We start from the raw sequence: 18,752 nt of genomic DNA, 5'->3' as shown, positions 1-18,752 counted from the left end.
CAAAACTATGTGCACTCGTTTTTAAACTGGACTTTTCCCTTTACATGTGCACAGAAATCCCGGATGCATTTATGAATTTGTAAAAGCTTTAAGTCATTAGCTGGAAAATAAATAAAGATGGCGAAGATGAGGCCTTTCTAAGTGGCTTTCTTGGGGAGTGGCATCCATATTGGATCGCCACATGTCTCCCTTCCCCCACCTCCTTGTTTCTTAGGGGGAAGATTCAGTAATGGTCTGGCATCTACTGTTTTTATTTATTTTTTCCATTTTTATTTATTTATTTATTTATTTATTTATTTAGGAAAGAAAAGATTTTTAAAGATAAAGAATTATTGGCAGTTGCTGAGAAATTCCTTTAATCCTTTTCTACTTGGTTACAAGTAGTTTACACGTGGAGGCAGAAGAGATGCAGGTGGTATTCTTAGAGACTCGCACCCTTCCACTGCAGGTTGTAAGTGTTGGAGAGTGGGAATTTTTGAGCATGCTTCCAGAGAGGCCGTGAACTATGCCCCAGATAGAGTTGTCGGTGCTGACACCAGGCCAAGCCTTGAGATATGGTCTCATGGCCCCTTCCCAGCACGTAGCCTTCTTTCACAGAACACTGTCAGCTTTCTGAAGAACAGGATGACCTTGTGAATAACATGGTCATCATTGGCATGATCCTGACGTTGCTTGGGAAAAACTGTTTTGTCTTGGGTTACTTGTTCTGCAAAAACCGGATGTGGTTAATGGGCTTAAAAGTGGTCCTACACAAAGGGTCGCTGCTGCTCTCTGGTCTCCCGGCGTGGAGAATGGCAGAGCAGTCGCCGGGTCGCCCGGCCACCCGGCTAATAAAGGCTCCCTAAATTTAAATTTGGTCTGGGCTCCAGTGGTCATTCACTCGCATCTGCTACACAACAGTAAGGCCATGGATGTACCCCACTTAGACATTCTTAAGCTCTCCTGTGCTGAATCAAGGCCATCACCAATTAAAATAGGAGTTTTCTCTGGACTTTTGCTGAATATTGGTCACACAACTGCTTTCTAACCTTTTCCCAGGTTTCATCAACAAAACTTAAGAAAGAAATCAAGAATCTGACTATGCTTAACAGAAAATCTTTGAGATCTGAGCATAGTTAAAGCATTTTTGAGAATTACCCATGTTTTGCACCCGGCTAATTCATATCAATTCACAATACATTCCCCTTACCTTACACTTTCTTAAATCTGTGGTGCGCACACTTGTGGGAGTGACCCCCTCGCTTCCTTCCCTCAGTACTCAGCCCCTGACGTTGGGCGCCATATGTAGTGGTATTTCTCTCTTTTCCGCGTCATCATGGACAAGGTTCTGGTCCGGTTGCTGAGTGGAGGAGCTGGGGATTAAGAAATTAAAGAAAGAAAGACACCAAGAGACAGAAATAGATTCATGAAGCTGGGGCTGGGTGGGACACCATCTTTCCTCCCTGATGGAGAGGCTGCAACGACGATGATGACCCTGAGCCAGGCAGCACGTTTGTTTTAAAGGCCTAGATTTACATATCTAGTCCTGCCCCTGCCTTCACTTGGGCTGCTATGAAGTCAGAAATGATTAACATGTCCAGCCTCATTGAGGAAGCATGTTCCCAGGGCGTGACTTGGCCTACGCCCTGAGTTCAGCTGACGATAATTAAGGAAAATGCCCGTGTGTCTTCCCAGGCGGCCCTCTACACTATTCTGGGGAGGGAGGGCACGAGCACCTGGGCCTAGCCCCTGGGTGAGTTCTTAGAGCCCCAGTAATTGTCCCCTTGCTTGTCGGTCTAGGAATAGCTGGATCAGCTGCAGTAGGCACTGCAGCACTGGTCACCGGGGCAAACACTTTAAGGAACTTAGCAGCCAAGTGGATCTAGACTTAAGCACCCTAGAGGAGAATGTAAACCGCCCAGAGGATTCTCTCAGTTTATTAGCAGAAGTAGTTACAAAATAGAAGGGGTTTAGACTTATTATTCATGAAGCAAGGAGGACTCTGTATGTCCTTAGGAGAAACTTTCTGTTTTTATACCAACCATTCCAGGGTCATCAGAGAAAGCCTAAGTCAACTCAGAAAAAGACTCCAAGATAGAGAGGGAAGGCAAAGAACTGAGGGAAACTGGTATGAAAATCTATTATCTTGGTCCCCATGGCTAACAACACTCTTAACATCTTTAGCAGGAACTTTGATCTTATTGCTAATAGCAACATTTGGACCCCATCTTATAAATAGTCTCACCAACTATGTACAAAGGCAAATACAGGCAGTAAAGCTAATGGTCCTGCATACTCACTATCATGTCTACACTGGTGATGGAGAAACAATGATTTGATTCTTCCATAAAACCAGTGGGGAATGTTAGAGAGTGGGAATTTTTGAGCACTCCGGAGAAGCCGTGGACTATGCCCCAGATAGGGTTGTCAGTGCTGACACCAGGCCAGGCCTTGAGATATGGTCTCATGGCCCCTTCCCCTTGCACCTCACAAAATAGCCTTGCAAGATAGAACATTGTCAGCTTTCTGAAGAACAGGATAACCCTGTAAATAACATGGTGGTCAATAGCATGGCCCTGACATTATTTGGTAAAAACTGTTTTGTCTTGGGTTGCTTACTCGGCAAAAACAGGATGTGGTTAATGTGCTTAAAAAGTGGTCTTGCACAAAGGGTCAGGGCTGCTCTCTGACCTCCCTGCATGGAAAGGCAGAACAGCCGCCGGCCAGCAATAAAGGCTTCCTAAACTTTAATTTGGTCTGGACTCCAGTGGTCTTTACTCGCATTTGCACTACAACACAATCAGAAAGTATATATGCACCCCTATGTTCATAGCAGCACAATTCACCATAGCTAAGATTTGGAAACAGCCTAAATGCCTATCAGCAGAGGAGCGGATTAGAAAATTGTGGTACATCTACACAATGGAATACTACGCTGCGGTAAAAAAGAAGGGTTTCTTACCATTTGCAACAGCATGGACGGAACTGGAGAGCATTATGCTAAGTGAAATAAGCCAGGCAGAGAAAGATAAATATCACATGATCTCACTCATTTATGGAATATAATGAACAACATAAACTGATGAACAAAAATAGATCCAGAGAGAGAGAAACATCGATCAGACCATTAAACCTCAGAGTGAAGGTAGGGGACGGTGGGGGTAAGGGGGAGAGATCAACCAAAGAACTTGTATGCATGCATATAAGCCTAACAAATGGATACAGACAACAGAGGAGTGAGGACATGAGGGGGGAGGGCGTGTTGGGAGGTTAATGGGGGAATAATGACACATATGTAACACCGTAATCAATAAAAAAATTTTAAAAAAATACCAAGACTTTTCAGTTCCTTATGTTGTCTCCTCTCTAGTTTGTTCATTTCCACTTTAGTCTGTGCATCTGTCGATAATGGCTTTTACTCTCACCTATAATTGGTGCTCCTCACATGTGCTTGGAAATGAAGTAGCTCAGCTGGTTTAGGAGTATAATTAAGGGAAGAGCAGACAGCCTCTGAGAGACTAATGTGCAGTCAGTGCTGTGATCCGAGGAACAGCGGGTGTGAAGCAGCGGATGGCAGTCAGTGGCTCCTGCCTTGGGTGATCAGCAAAGCCTCTCAAAGAAGATGTCTAAGCTGAGCCCCAAAGGATGAGCAGCTTAAAAGCTCACAGGTGAAAAGGCAGAGGAGATGAGTGTGTGTTCAAGGCAGAGGTTCATCTTGGGAAAGGCCAGTGAGCAAGCAAATGTGAGAAATGTAGGCAACGGGAAGGAGTGTGTGCTGTGATTTCAGCTGAATGTGGACAACGAGCAGAGATGAAGCTGGAGAAGCAGGCAGGACCACACCAGGAAGGTCTGGGAGGCAGTCCCTGCCTGCAGTTTGGTCTCCAGAGCAATGCCAAGTCTTGATGAATTTCAGCTGACAGGTATGGAGGGGGTGGGACGAGGGATGAGGGAGTGAAGTGGAAGAGATGAAGACTAGAGAGGAGGAGACCAGTTCAGAAACATTCAGTAAGCCAAGTAAGAGACAAAGGTGGCTGAATTTCCCTCTGACCTCCCACATCATCTGGGGACAGCCTGGGAAACCTGACTTAGAATGCGAAGACCAGAAAAGAGGAGCAAGTGGGGGGTGCCCCTCAGGCCCCTGCTGGCAGAATGACACGGAGAGAGTTTACACAGACCAACGACAGACAGACAAAGGCACTGAGAGAAGGCTGAGGGCCTTTTAAATAAGGTTTAGTGCAGATTCTCTGCCATTTATTTTGCTGGTTCAGGGCTTATGTTGTTGTCAGAGTTTTTCTTGATTTTCATCTTTGTTCTAAAATAGTGATATTGTGAGAGAGCTAAACTCTAGAAGTGTGAATGTTATGTGCTTAATGAACTGACATTTATTTCCTTGACAAACAAAATTTGATACATGTGTTTTCTTTAAGGATACTTAATATATTAAAAAATAATGTATAAGCTATAAATATGAATGTGCTCACCCACATTAAAAAATTTAGTCTCTTAAGGGGACTTTTTTTTATTATCAATATCTATTTTGGGTTATAAAAGAATAGTTTCAATATAGGTGATTTAGAAAATATGGGAATTTTAAAGGAGAAAGTCATCTGTTTACAACACAAAGAGAAACATCATTGTTAATGTTTTCTTGATTTCCCTCAATATTTTTATCTTAGTAATAACTCATTCTCTCATTTAATCCTCATAATAACTTCGTAAGCAGGTGCTACTAATATTATGTCAATTTTACAGAAGAAAAATGGAAACTTATGTAAATTAAATAATTTGTAGAATGTCATGTCTTTTTCTTTTTCTTTTATTTTATTTAAAAAATATATTTTATTGATTTTTTACCGAGAAGAAGGGAGAGGGACAGAGAGCCAGAAACATCAATGAGAGAAACATCGACCAGTTGCCTCCTGCACACCACCCACTGGGGATGTGCCTGCAACCAAGGTACATGCCCTTGACTGGAATCAAACCCGGGACCTTTCAGTCCGCAGACTGATGCTCTATCCACTGAGCCAAACCAGTTTTGGCGAATGTTATGTCTTTTTAAAATATATATATGTTTTTATTGATTTCAGAAAGGAAGGGAGAGATAGAAACATCAACAATGAGAGAGAATCATGCTGCCTCCTGCATGCCCCGCACTGGGGATCGAGCCCACAACCTGGGCATGTGCCCTTGAACAGAATCAAATCCAGGACCCTTCAGTCCGCAGGTCGATGCTCTATCCACTGAGCCAAACCAGCCAGGGCCAATGTCATGTCTTTAACTCACAACTAAATGGCAGAGTCACTATTCAAACCTGGTCCATTTGACTGAACTCTGTACTCTCAGTCTCTAATTAGTTTTATAAAGTTGAAATTATAATATTATGTATACTATTTCATATTGTTTTTTAACCATTCACATCTTTAAAAAATTAAGAAGCATTAATGAATAATGTTGAACCATTTTATGTAAATCATTCAAACACATTAATTTTACAAGATATATAATAGTCCATACTGTACCTAGTCATTTCCTTTTGTTTCAACTTAATATTAATGCAAATAAATCTTTCCACATTTTTCAGCATGTCTTTAATTCTGTTTTGGACTAAATTGCTTTTGGACAAATTAAAATGGTGGGTAATGAGAATGAAATATTTAAAATTCTTGATAAAAACAAGGAAACTGCTTCCCCGAAAATCTACCATCTTATATTCTCTCCAGAAATCTTTGTAAGTGTTTATTTCACCCCACACTCATTATTTATTACTAGAGGTCTGGTTCATGACATTTGTGCACTGGAGGGGGCGGGGAGGTACCTCAGCCCTGCCTGTGCCCTCTCGCAGTCCAAGACCCTCACTCCTTACCGCCTGCCTGCTGCTCCTTACTGCTTGGCTTGCTGCTCCTGAGTGCTGCTGTGGAGGTGGGAGAGGCTCCCATCACTGTCGCTGTGCTTGCCAGCCATGAGCTTCTGGTGGTCAGTGTGCATCATAGCGACCGGTCATTCCGCCATAAGGGTTGCTTAGGTTTTTATTATATAGATATTTATTTTGAAAAATTTCAAGCTGAGAATTTTTCTCATATTTTTATTTCTTTCATTCTCTAGTATATTGATAAAAATCCTGCCCCCCCCCCACTTTTTTTTCTACTGGGATACGGAAAAAATTTCATTCATTTTTTTATCAACATTTATTGATCATCTGTAGTGTAGCATTCTCAGTTACCAGTAAGTGAAAAATTAAATTTAGGTGCTACTAAGCTTAGTCAAATAAGAAAGGCAGATATTAATAAAGTAAACAAAATAGAAGTATATAAATTATAACATTTGGTAACAAATTGATAAAATTATATGCTAAATAAAATCTCAATAATTTATAAAATGCAGTAGTAACCAGGGGAACTCGTGACTTATCTCAAGTGGAGTTTTGTCCTTCTGAACAATGTTCTGGTGCATCAGATGATGAAGTTCATTTTCTCCAGGGAAAGGTTTTCTTGTTTGTTTGAACACCATTTCTGAAACTCCTGCACTGAGACCGTAGTCATTAGTGAAATTAATTTCCACTGAAAACACACGCAGGCAATAAAATTGCACCTAAATTTCTAAAAGTCAGAAATTACAGATTTCAACTAAATTTTCTCTTCTTTAAGGTACATTAAGAAAATAATTTATTTGATAAATTTTTAAAAATAAGTTGCCAATTTGGAAGCTGAATTTATGACTGCACAATACTAGTATACTTAATGTACCTTCCTGCCACAAATGTAAAGTGACCCGAGGACCTTAGATGCTGTGGGGCCATCACAGCAGAAGACTGCCAGCCAGCGCCCCTGCCCTGTCTTTTGGTTCCCCCGGAGCTCTGCTTCCCGAAGGCCTGTGATGACAGTGAGGGGACAGAGTGAGGAGGAGGACCAGAGTGGAGAGAAGAAAAGTCTTCTCGTGGGGGTGCCCCCCACCCTCTCACTTTCAGCTCATTTCTATTCCTTATCAGGCTTCTGCTCCTGCTCCCCACCCCCTTATCCCTCCACACATCACCCCAGGCTTCATCGAGCTCAGAACCGCTGCCCCAGGCTGCAGCAAGGCAGCTGGAAACCCATTCTGAAGGGGTTTTAGCCCTCTCTTGTTTGAACCCCAAAAGACAACTTTCAGATTCTTAAATTCTCCTAATTTGAGTTCCAAGGCAGATATTATCTGTATTTCAAAAGTCATCTGGAGATTAGCGATTCTCTTGAGAGCCTAATGCAAGATTTTAATCTCTCTCAATTGGGTTTAAATGGTTTTTGTTGCCTGAGGCAGAAACCACTGTGGGCATTAGAGGCTGAAAACAACATACTGGCCAGACAAGGAGAGATATAAACTTCCCTAATAATAAAAATAATAACAACAACAACATCAACAACACACTAACAACACCAGTAATGGTCAACACTTACTTATCACTTACAGTGTGGCATGCATTACACTAAGAGATTTCATGTATGAAACATTTGATCCTCACACAGTCCTAGGAAGGAGGCATCGTTATACCTATTGTTCAGATGAGGAGATTGAGTCAGGAGAGTAACCTGCTTGAGGCCTCACTGCACTGCCTAAGGCAGCGGTGAGCTCAGAGGTGAGCCTCTGCAGGCCCAGTGCTGGCCTCCCTCCACTGAGAACTGCACGGAGGACACGCCTCGCTGCCTGGTACAGCCTTCAAAGCCGGGACTGGAAATGTCAAGATTGGGACAACATGCTTTAATGAATGTGATGAATATATTGTAATGTAATAAATGTCTTAATTTTTCATTCAACACATATTTATTGGGTACTTGATATGTATCAGGCAGTGATGTAGAAAAATTCCTACCCTAATGGGATTTAAATCTAAATTGCCACATTCAAATAATTGTATTACCCAATATGGAAAATAGAGAAATATTCACTAATAATAAACCACCTCAACATAGCTACTACTATAATTTTTAATATGTTTTCCAATCTTTTCCCCATGGGTATATTTGTTTTTACCTAACTTATTGATATAAATACAATTTTGTTTAAAATATATTAGAAAAGCAAAGGTGTTCATTTTTAAAAACTATTTTATTTATCACTTATTAGATTTTCATGGTATTATATTTGCATGTTTTTTTTTAAAAAGATAGTCTCAAGGCAAAACACTTCGAGAGTGCTTCCTAAGGATCATGTATATACAGTAATTTTAAACTTCTATAAACAAGGGCTAGTACTCACTTTTCTTAAAATTTAACTATAGTCTATTGCTTATTTTTATATCCAATTACTGAATATAATACGAGCCTGGCAGACAAGATCAAAGTATAATGCCCAAGAAAAGAAAATCCTGATTGAGTAAGTGATTAACTAGTGATGGAATCATTAGATTATATTATATTAACTATATATTACATTATATTTACCACATCTTCTAGTGGAGGCATCATTATTGTTATATTATTGGAGAACACGATGTTACAACTTTAGTCATTTTATTTTTTGTACACATTTTCAAAATGCCTAAACTTCCAATTTTCTATGTTCTATTTGGTTTCTTTTGCATCAAGTTTCTATCTAATTCGTAGTACATTATTCAAAGGAAAAAACATATGAAAGTAATCTAGATATACTCTAGGTTCAATAAACCTATTAAAGCTCCCAAAAAATGCAGATATTTTACCTGTTTTCCAACAGTGTTATGAATGAATGTGTTATGAATGAATGTATTTCAATGAATGTGTTTTATCCCAGCTCTGAAATTTAAGTTTCTTCTGATTCACATTTACTTGTACAAGATCTTCATCAATGTTGACAGGTGATTGTTTGGGGCTATAACATGTTGGCTATTTCTTTCTCCAATTTTCTTGATTTAGTGCTCCCAAAGAAAGGAAAGGGTAAGGAGCTAGTTTCATGAATTACCATGCAAAAGCTTAATGTTATATTATAGTCAATCCATTACATTAAAATACGTACAATTGTAGGAAAAATGAACACATCTTTGAACCAATTCATAGAACAACTATGCCTAGATTTAGGTTCTGGGTTTTACTATGAGACACTATAAAAAGAGGCCTATTGAACTGAAACCAAAATGCAGGTTCAGCTGCCTGCCCCAAGGAAAGCCAAACTCCTGAGACAGATGTTGGTGCAAAAGGAAAGAGGTTTATTCATGTGCCACGTGCTGTGAGAAGGGTGGACTTCTGTCTCAAAGACCATTCCCCCTTCCTGCTCAAGCCTGTGGGTCTTATAGGGATAGGGATGGGAGGGCTTTTTTCTATCCAATTATCTTTCTAGCTTTTGGTGTCCTGGGGCTCTCTCTCAATCATCTTCTAGCTTTTGGCTCATTCAGACCCTGTCCACTCATCTTTCTAGCTTTTCAAATGCACAGAGTAAGAATCTTCCCTCCGCGCCCCACCCCACCTTCATGTTGGCTGATGGGGGAGACTCCCCCATGCTCCCTGTCTACCGTAACAGAACAACCACTTCAAGTGGAGAGATCACCACAGCTTTCTTTAGCCATCATACTTTTCCAAATCAACAGAAAGCCTCGTTGTATTATAAGGCACTGAGTCTTAGCCCCCCAGGGCACCAGATTGAAAAGTGTGCAGATGATGGTGCAGACTTCCCTAGCACTCTCCCTGTGGGTTGCCCGCTTCAGACCTCTTCTCCTCCCTGTCATTAAATGATGTGGTTTCATTTCCCTCTGCTCAGGGTCTTATTCATAAAAACATAATTGCCAGCACATCCTTGAACTATCTCTTTCATCCCCTCCTCCCCCGCATCCCATTTTTTACAGTCATAAAACCTACCAGATTTTATTGTTTAACATTAAGAAAAATATAACAGGGCTTTCTATAAAGATTTGGCTTACAGTGAAGTGAATGCCTGCTCACCTGTTCCACAGAATTAATAATCCTCTAAACCAACACTGCTCTGTGCTGCACACCAACCTGAAAACCTCGAACCATCGCTCATAACCTTATGTCACTGGACCTTCTGTAGCCAGCATCCAAGCAGTGCTAAGAGCAGCTATGTTTTATTTAAACGTCATTAAAAAATATGAAATGTTGCAAGACCAAGTCTGAAACTTTTCTCTGGTTAAATTAGCATTTGTGCTGTAGCTTGGTATCAAATATTTACTAATAAAATCGGAAAACCACATCTGAAATTGAACAAGACGCAGAAACCATGAAGAGTTCTTGTTGCTCTCCCCACCCACCCCATGATTAGCCACCCCTTCTAAAAAGGAGGAAATGGCCAGGGATTAGATAACAACTGGGACTGGGGTACCCTCCATCTGGGACTGGGGTACCCTCCCCATCTCCACACAGCCTGTGTAATCACAGGTGGGCTCCAGGGGTCGGAGTTCAGGTGGAACCAGCAGAGTCTGCGCGCACTGGGTGATGCCTGCTCCTCCTCCTCAGCAGCCAGGCTGCGGCCAGATGGTCCCTGGTCTTATGGCCAAAGGGAGATGTAGAAGCAGTGCTGCGTGCCTTCCTAGGTCTATCTCTAACGTGGATGCTCTGGATGCTGGGGATGAGTGGGCCTGGGGTGGTCATACTGACCCCAGGGCTCCCACCACCCACGGGAGCCGCAGGACCCATAACCACAGGTGGGCCTGCCGGTGCACCGCAAACTGAACTGCCGCTCCCAGTGTCTAGTACCTCCATGGCAACGCCAACGCCACAGTGTGTAGCTCTGGGCTAACAGGAGCGCTGGGGAGAGAGGGTCCCTTCTGGGACCAGGAGGAGTCCCTCAGGTGGGCTGAGGGGTGGTTGGGGCCAGTGGGACGGCCTGAGGAGGGCAGCAGTCCTTCAGGGCAGGTGGGCCGGTGGGGGGACTGCAGGGGCCCTGTGCTCCACACTGTACTGGATTTGGTAAACTGGCGGGAATGTCAGGCTGGAGTCAGGGTAAGTTATGATGGTGCAAGCATAGCAAGGGGGAGTGGTGTCCATTTCAATGTCCTCATCATCCGAGGTCGGCTGAGAGGTGAAACCTTCATCCCCCCCGGCTGTGATGGGAGCGGTGACCTGCCCGGTGTGAGTGGCCCGGGGCAGGGGGTCTGCCATCGCTGAGCCAGGAGGGGAGGACGCAGGGGCAGCCTGAGTGGCACCGCAGGCAGCCCCGGCCTCTGTGTCAGCGCCCAGGATTGAGTCACCTGCAAGGCAGGGCAACTTGGGAGGCGGGGGCAGCTCCCCTCGGTCCCACCGCAGCGGGGGCAGCGGGAGCTGGAGAGGCAGGGACCAGGTCCTCTTGCAGGCCTTCCTGGAGGCAGAGGCCCGGGGAGGGTTGCTCCTTGATGGCTTTTGAGCCTCCATCTCCTCGCACAAAGGTAGTGACGCGGGACTGCTGGGTGGGTGGTCTCCCCCCTGCACTCCCTCTGCTGGCCTCTGTGGCTGCAGGAAGCAGCCGGGGCTTGGGTTTGGCTGTGGAGCAGGCTGGGCATCTACCCTAGGGCCTCCGCAGGAGCAGCGCCTGGGTGACAGCGGGGCGCCCCCACTCCAGCTGCCTTGCGGGTGCTGGGCACTGAGGGCCAGAGGCCCAGGGCTGCTCTTGCCGGAAGGGAGGACGCCCGTGGTCTCCGGGGTCCTAGATGTGAGCGGGGGGTCCCCAGCGCTGTAGGGGCTGTCCTGGTCACCCTGTCCCTTCCTCGGTACCTGCTGGTCTGGGTTCTGTGCCCTCCCTTCTGGGGACTCTTCTTGGACCTTCACCTCCAGGTCCTGTGGACAAGGAAGTGGGATGGTACCGGCTGGTCTGGGCGTCACAGCCTGGACTTCCTGCCCGGGGAGAGCAGGTCTGCCCCTCGGAGGAGGGATGTAGATGGTCCTGGGGTTATGGAAACACAGTCTGGGCTTCCTTGGGGGGTCCTTCCACCTCACCAAGGGGAGGACCCCCAGAGGGGAGCGCCTGGCCTGGGGGGGAGGACACGGCCTTCTCCCCGCTGGGTGGCAGCCAGATGCTGCAGGTGCAGGGCCCCAGGGCAGGAGCCGGTGCCCAGGGCCCAGGGCCAGTGCAGGGGCCGCGGGGTGGGCGCGGCCAGGCGGGGCGTCCTCCCTGCGCACCGGGAAAGCCGCCGGGCGGCGGGCACCAGGCAAGGCCCGGCGGCGGCGGATTAAAGGACGAAACCTAGAAAGCAAGTTGCCCATCGAGAGCCAGCTGTGCGCTCAGCGAGCCGAGGTCAGAGCAGAAACGGGGAGAGCTGCTCCTTCGCTTCCTACTCCTCTGGGCTCTCGCACGCACTGAGCCAACTTCAACCAGGAGCTCTGATGTCTCCATGGAAACGTCAATGGAGGGAGGTGCACGTGCCAGTCCAGCGCGGGAGGAGAGGTCAAAGGGCAAGGGGCCAATCCCCTTCTGACTCTGCAGCACCTGGGCCTCCAGCTGTGGGGCAGGTGCTGGGCACCTGCTGGCCCTCCGGGAGGAGCCTGTTCCAGACACCGCGGCCCTGCCCTGACTGGGGGCTGCACCCCCACATCCAGAGCAGAGTTAGCGGGGACTGCACCCAAACACGCTGCCTCGTGAGTGAGTGAAGTGAGTCTGTCCAGGAGCCTTCTTTGGAGGGAATCCCTGTCCTTGTCGGGCAACGGAGGGGCCGCAGGGGAGCATCTCCCGGGCCGTCTTTGAAGCCAGCACAGCACTCAGAGCCTTTGAAGTGGCCAGAGGACACCATCAGATGCTCTACCGCCTGGTCCTTTCATTTCACCTTTCAATGGACTGGCTCGTGAAGAAATGGTTGAGCCCTGAGGTGTGGCTCAGTGGATTGGAGCATCATCCCATCACCTGAAGGTGGCCGGTTCCCTTCCCATCACAGCATGCACTTGGGCTGCTGGGGGATGCAGGTCCCCAGTCAGAGTGCAGGCAGGATGCAAACAACTGATCTCTCTCTCTCCCTCTCTCTCTACCTCCCTCTGTTCCACTCTCTCAGAAATCAGTAGGAAGAAATATCTTCGGGTAAGGATAAAAAAGAAAAAAAAAAGAAAAGTTGAAGTGACCTTTGCTTTGGGGACTTAAAACCTTTCCAAGTACCTGGACTTCTTTGATCTCAGCCCTGCAATGCATATTTGAACATGTCTGACATTCATTTACTAATCATCTTCCTTTGAAGATTAGGCATTAAAATGGCATGTTTTAATGTGATATTTGAGAGCATGTTTACCCTTTAACCTCCCCCGACACAAAAAAATAGAGCACAAGACAGCAGTGATGAATACTTGTATTGAAGGTTATGTTGTATTTCCAATTAAATTGCCCCAAAGTGAGAAAGTTTAATTATATTTCTACCAATGACACTAAATACTATAACATCCTGTCTGACACATACTAGACATTGATTAAAAAAGGAACTGGCTATGCTGTCGGCGGCGGGAACAGCACCAGGTGTCTGACCCGTGGTGTCAAACAGGGCCTGGGTTCTGCTACCTCCATGCTTGAGTTCTGGCTAAGGAAAGAATTCATAGCCAAGACTCAAAGTCACTAGAGATTTACCAGGCAGCAAAGAGGAAGTGCACTTAAAGAGAAATGTGGAGTTTGTGGCTCAAAGAACTGTCCTGGGGAGTGAGTGGGCTAAGCCTCCTCTTAACCTCTCACAGTACTAGTATGTGCGTGTGGGGCGGTGGAAGGTGGGGTTGTAACTGCTTTCCCCATCAAACTGATCTGTCGGGGTCTGTCCAGTTGTCTTCTGTCCTTGTATGGACGTCAGATGGGGCTTGCCTCCAGCCCCCTTGTTCTCCTCCAAGAGGTTCTACCACATGCCAAGGAAGAAACGGTAAGAGAATCTAATCTGTGTCCAGAGCCCTGGCCCTTAGAGGGAGGGGCAGGGTCACCCCCTCCCCAGAAGGTGGGGGGCCAATGGGGCTGTGGCCTGTCTGTGCTGGCAGCCTGTGCCAGGCTTCAGCAAGAGCTCTCGGGCTGAGACCATGCGTGGGCCCTGCAGAAAGTGGCCCGCGACCAGGTGCCACTCCTGGCATGATCTGGTGCCTCCAGTCCTGGGAGCCACAAAGTCAGAGGTCGCCAACCAGTGGCAGGACCGCAGAGGCTGGCGGGGTGGGGAGGCTGCGCAGAGCTTAGGACTGCTGCTGGCCCAGGACTACACTGGCAGAAGCTCTAGGTACCTGATTTTTTAATAAAGGCGAAGAGGTGGGTGGAGACTGTGCAGAGGGACCAAGGGGGGAAATGGAAAATGGGGGACATCTCTAATAGTGTCAATAATAAATACAAAAATACAAATAAAAAAGTTACTTTGAAGCAAAAAGAGTGGGTAATTACTAATACTATTTTTTTTTTTTTTTTTTTTGGTAAATTAATCACAATGACATCTTGTTGTTTTTTTTAATTCCTCACCTCAGGATACGTTTTTATTGATTTTTAGAGAGAGAGGAAGGGGGTGACAAGAGAGAGAAACACTGATGTGAGGGAGAACATTAATTGGTTGCCTCCTGACAGCAGATCGAATTGCAATGCAACGCAGGCACGTGCCCTGACCTGGAATCAGCCTGCAACCTTTCCGTGTATGGGCGGATGCTCCAACCAACCGAGCTACTGGCCAAGGCATACCTATATTTTGGGTCAGATTGGCAAAAATATATTTTTTGATGTGCCACAGAATTTTAGTGATTCGTTTATATGTGCCATGGGATGAAAAAAGTTGAAAATTGCTGCTTTAGATGATACAGCCATTTTAACAATGTTATTTCTTCCAATTCATGAACATGTATTAATGCTTCATTTCTTTGTGTCTCCTTCAATTTCTTTCAACAATGTTGTGTCATTTTTTAGTGTGCAGCTTCTTCATTTCCTTGCTAAGTTTACTTCTATGTATTTTATACTTTTGATTGCAATTGTAAATGGGATTGTTTCCTTTATATCTCTTTCTGGTGTTTCATTGTTAGTATATAGGAATGCAAATGATTTTTGTATATTGATTTTGTATCCTGTGACTTTACTGTATTTATTTATTGTTTCTAAGAATCTTTTAGTGGAGTCTTTGGGGTTTTCTATATATGGAATCATGTCATCTGCAAATAGTGACAATTTACTTCTCATTCCCAATTTAAATGCCATTTATTTCTTTATTTCTTTTTCTTGCCTGATTGCTCTGGCTAGAACTTCTAGTTCTCTGTTAATAACAGTTGTGAGAGTGAGCATACTTGTCTTGTTCCTGATCTTAGAAGAAAAGATTTCATCTTTTCATTGCTGGGTATAATGTTAGCTGTTGGCTTGTCATATGTGGTTTTTAAACGTGTGTGTGTGTGTGTGTGTGTGTGTGTGTGTGTGTGTGTGTGTGTGTCTATAGTGTTATTTTTAAGGAAAATATTTATTTGGATCAGAATAGTTAAATATTAGTTGCCAGCCTTGTCCTTTAAAAGGAGGAAGAAATCACTCATTCCTAAGTGTGGTGCTGAACCAGACCATCCCTTGGATACCTTTCTAGTTGGATATTTCAAATTTCTCCAAAAGCTGTCTATGTAAAGATGTATGCAGATACCTGTTCTCTTTTGTTTTTCTCTTGGAGAAATATAGCAACCAACCATGTTTCAGTTGTGGGAATCAGGAACCACTTATATGTAGCTGGAAAATAACATATTGCAAGGAGACCAGATATTATTGAGACTAAAAAATGCAAATCTTAAAACACTACTATATAGACTAGGAAATATTTCTTTAGGAAAATTCTTGAGAGGGGAAAAATTCTTGATCTGTAAAAGGCAAAGTTGTTAATATTGACAGTATTAATGATTACTTTAACAATAATGGTGTTTTCCCCCTGGGTTATTATGTTTTTAACAGATCTGAAAATGTTTAGCATTCACAAGATATTAATATTATATATAGATATTAATATATAGATATTATATATATAGACTAGAGGCCCAGTGCATGAAATTCGTGCACTGGGGAGGATGTCCCTCAGCCCAGCCTGCATCCTCTCCAATATGGGATCCCTCTCACAATCCAGGACCGCTGGCTCCTAACTGCTCACCTGCCTGCCTGATTGCCCCCTAACTGCTCCCTTGCTGGCCTGATTGACACCTAACTGCTCCTCTGCAGGCCTACTTGCCCCCAAATACCCTCCCCTGCTGGCCTGATCACCCCCAAGGCTTTTATTAGTATAGAGATGACCCTGCACAGAAAATTTTACTAACCCTGCTTTACAATAAGGGCTTGACGATTGAATCATTAGGACCAGACACCAAGATTTCCTTTCTTTGAATAGTGGAGGGAATACTTATCTTGTCTTTAAGTTGCCCGGAAATTAAAATGAGATAATGACTTAGAAAAGTATAAAAGCACCATATAAAGACAACTCTTTAAAATGAAAAACATTATTTTTATTCTCCCCTTCCTTCCTTTACAGCTTTTATTTAAACTTTGAAATTTATAAAAATTTCACTGCAATTTTCATTTCTTTACATTCAATATTATTTTGTATTGGTTTCAGGTTTTATATTAGTTACAGAATAGTGGTTAGACAATCATATACTTTACAAAGTGTTCCCTGATATTTCTAGTACCCACCTGGCATCTACCATCATTACAACACTATTGACTATATTCCCTATTTAAGTGACAATGGATTTACAGGTTCCTTTCAGTCTTTCTTTTGTGTTGCTCATCCTTCCTTTTCTTTCTCAATTCTTCCCTCATTTTCTTTATATAGTATCTCAATTGGCCATCAAAGCTCAGTGAAGGCATTGAGACACGCTTCATCCATTTTATAGACCAGGAAACTGAGGCCAATTCCAGTTGGCTGTGGAACTTGACTCAGCACAAAGGAAGCCCTCAGAGCCATGCTCTTTGCACTTCCTAAGGGGCAGTCGCCCAGCAAACAGAACAAATCTTCTAGTCAGGCTTCCGAGCCTCTTTCTAGAGTACCTCTTCATTACGGATGCTCCACATTCTTTCCTCTCCCCGACCCCTGCCCCCCATTCTTTACTGCCCCCGCTTCTCCAGAGCAGGTGGAAGGCTTCACACTCACTGCCTAGGCATGCTCTGCCATGGGGCAGTGCACCGCTGGCTTGCTTTTCAGTTAACACAGGAGCAGGAGTCACTGCCTCTGAAGTGTGAAGGCTGCCTCAGCGAGGCCGTTAGCACTGGGAGCTTTGTTGAACCACGTCAGTCAGTCCAGTACCCTGCAGTGCAGCACCCCTCCACTGAGGTGGCACCACCCCTCAACCCCCGCCTCAGGGGTGAGGGTCCTGGCCCCTCTGCCAGGAGTCCTTCCATGCCCCTTGATCCCGGGCTGGGCTCTAGTAACCACCTGGCATCATACCATTATTACAACACTATTGACTATGTTCACCCGCATCTTGGGGCCACTGCAGAACCCTTCTTCCAGTGTCTCAAGCTCCTTCATTTTGAATTCCAATTTGGTTAAACAGCGTTTTTAACAAATATACCAGCATGTTATCCATTATTACCACTTGGAAGTCTATCCTAACTTTCACAGCACTTTGAATACAAATTCTCAGTATTTCAAAACTCAGTAGAGATGTTCGGGTTCTAAAATGTATTCGCAGAGTAATAGAGACACACTGACACATCCCCGTGCTCTGTTGTTTTGAGCTCTGAGAGTTTTCATTTTAACACGGGTGTCATACGGGCCTTTTAAAGGCACATTAACTCTACTTGGAACCCTAGCCTATCTAACATTTTGATTTCATAGTGTTCTCAATACTTTCATACTATCTATAGCTCTAGGAAAATGAAATTTTCAGTGTTTCACCAACGGCTTTTACCGAAAACGCCAACAACTTTTGAGGGAAAAGTACATGTAAACAGTGTCACACTCGGTTCGCAGCTGTTTGAACAAGATTTCCCAGTGACAATATTGTGCTGTTCAGATATTCAGTCTATTGGAATATGTATTCCTAGTGTGTGAAGCACATTTCTAAATATTTCCCGAATCTGGAGTTGTAAATTCTCAGTGCTACACTCCAATTTGTCCAGTGATTAAAGCTCATTCAGTGGGAATACCACTGTCACTACACCGTGACCCTAACCCTGTCCCTAACCTTCTAACCTTAACCCTCAAGGTAGCCCTAACCTGAACCTGAACCCTTGCTAGCCGAACCCTTTATCCTAACCCTAACCCTAGTCCGAACCCCAATTCTCTAACCCTAACACCAGAACTAACCTCGATGACGTCATCATTCCCAGCAGGTCCCCTGGCCTAATCATTACCACATGGGATCAATTAAGCCTGCTCACTTGACCCCTCCCCCTTGGTGATGTCATCACTTCTGGTTTTATGGCCTCACCAGGATTCTTTTAAAAATGCCAACACATTGTCCCTGAATTATAAATGTAATCAGTATCCAACTCGGTTCTATGTTCTTTGAACACGATTTCCTGGTCAGGAAACAAAGTGTTTCAGATATTAAGGCCCTTTATGCACATACTCATAGTGCTTGAAGCACTTTCTTAGACATGATCCTGGGTTATTATTGCGAATTTCCTGAGTTGGAGTCATTTTGTCCAGTGTCTCAAGCTCCTTCATTGTGAATTCCGCTTTGGTTAAAAAGCGTTTTTAACAAATATACCTGCACATTATCCATTATTAGCAATTAGAAGTCTATCCTACCTTTCACAGCCCTTGGAATACAAATTCTCAGTATTTCAAATCTCAGTAGAGATGTTTGGGTTCTAAAACGTATTGGCAGAGTAATAGAGACACTCTGACACATCCCCATGCTCTCTTGTTTTGAGATCTGAGAGTTTTCATTTTAACACGGGTGTCTTAAGGGCCTTTTAAAGGCACACTAAACTCTACTTGGAACCCTAACCTA

The 18,752-nt window shown here is 44.4% G+C and overlaps 1 long non-coding RNA gene across 1 annotated transcript; it reads left to right on the top strand.

Moving 5' to 3' along the window:
- Positions 1 to 12,314: 12,314 nt before the first annotated feature.
- Positions 12,315 to 13,104, top strand: LOC129148086 (uncharacterized). The gene is made up of 2 exons (XR_008555266.1): positions 12,315 to 12,753; positions 12,893 to 13,104. It is a non-coding gene; the product is annotated as an uncharacterized LOC129148086 (long non-coding RNA).
- Positions 13,105 to 18,752: the final 5,648 nt, after the last annotated feature.

Source organism: Eptesicus fuscus, chromosome 3 (assembly GCF_027574615.1).
Source record: "Eptesicus fuscus isolate TK198812 chromosome 3, DD_ASM_mEF_20220401, whole genome shotgun sequence".
In the NCBI taxonomy this organism is placed as follows: domain Eukaryota; kingdom Metazoa; phylum Chordata; class Mammalia; order Chiroptera; family Vespertilionidae; genus Eptesicus; species Eptesicus fuscus.
This window is presented reverse-complemented; position numbering and strand designations above follow the sequence as displayed.